Below are 1,100 nucleotides of genomic sequence, written 5' to 3'. Positions count from 1 at the left end.
CCAGTATGTAATTTGTTTGTAAGTGTATGATTCTCGACAATCTTTAAGTGGACCAAGTACACATTGTGTTTAAGTGTATGATTCTCTGCAAACTTTTCAGTGGATAGAGTATGCAGTGTGTGTTATGATAAAATAAATACTTGTGACAAAAATTATTGGATGGACCGGGAACAGTAATTTCCACCCACCCCCCATAGATGTTTCCCTGTCGGATTTTTTTTCTTTTCGCGGTCATAGTGGGGTATTCCCCGCCAGGTGTTTTCCCCGTCGGGTGTTTTGTGGAAACATTGATAAACACTGTCACATAGAAACCAGCAGACAGGACCCAGGAAACTACAGACCCGTAAGCTTAACCTCCGTGGTTGTCAAGACACTTGACTCCATCTTAAGAGATGTACTCGTCGACCATCTTAATGCGAACGAGTTATTTACAGACGCTCAACATGGGTTCGTACCCAAAAGATCTTGTACCACACAGCTACTGGTAGTCATGAACGACTGGTCACAGTGTCTCGAGAGGGGGGAACCAGTGGACAGCATCTATTTGGACTTCAAAAAAGCTTTCGACTCAGTTCCCCACAAGAGGTTACTTGTCAAGCTGCATTCATATGGGATAATGGGTTATACACTTAAGTGGATACAGGACTTTCTCAGCAACAGGAGGCAGAAGGTAGTAATCAACAGAGCTCACTCCTCCTGGCGTAACGTCAAGAGTGGAATCCCGCAGGGGAGTGTTCTTGGTCCTACGTTATTTGTGGTTTTTATAAACGACCTGCCGGAGGTTGTGACCAGTGCGGTGAAAATCTTTGCTGATGATAGCAAGATCTACAGACCCATTCTATGTAAGGAGGATCAGGAAGCGCTCCAGCGTGATCTCCAAGCTCCAACCTTAATTTAATTGTAAGTCAATCATTTAAGTCAATCATTATCGCCAACAAAGCCTGCACGGTGCGTTAAAGACATTGTTTAACGGGCAGATAATAGACATAACCATGGACTGTTTCACAATATAGTGCTGCTACAAAGGGATCTTTGGTGTACTAGTATTCTCAGAGCAGAAGTTACAGTAGTTTGTGTGTGTGTGTGTTTTGAAGGTCTCT

Source organism: Branchiostoma floridae, chromosome 5, assembly GCF_000003815.2.
Source record: "Branchiostoma floridae strain S238N-H82 chromosome 5, Bfl_VNyyK, whole genome shotgun sequence".
Taxonomy (NCBI): Eukaryota; Metazoa; Chordata; class Leptocardii; order Amphioxiformes; family Branchiostomatidae; genus Branchiostoma; species Branchiostoma floridae.
The sequence above is the reverse complement of the archived record's forward strand: the minus strand, read 5'-3'. Positions refer to the sequence as shown.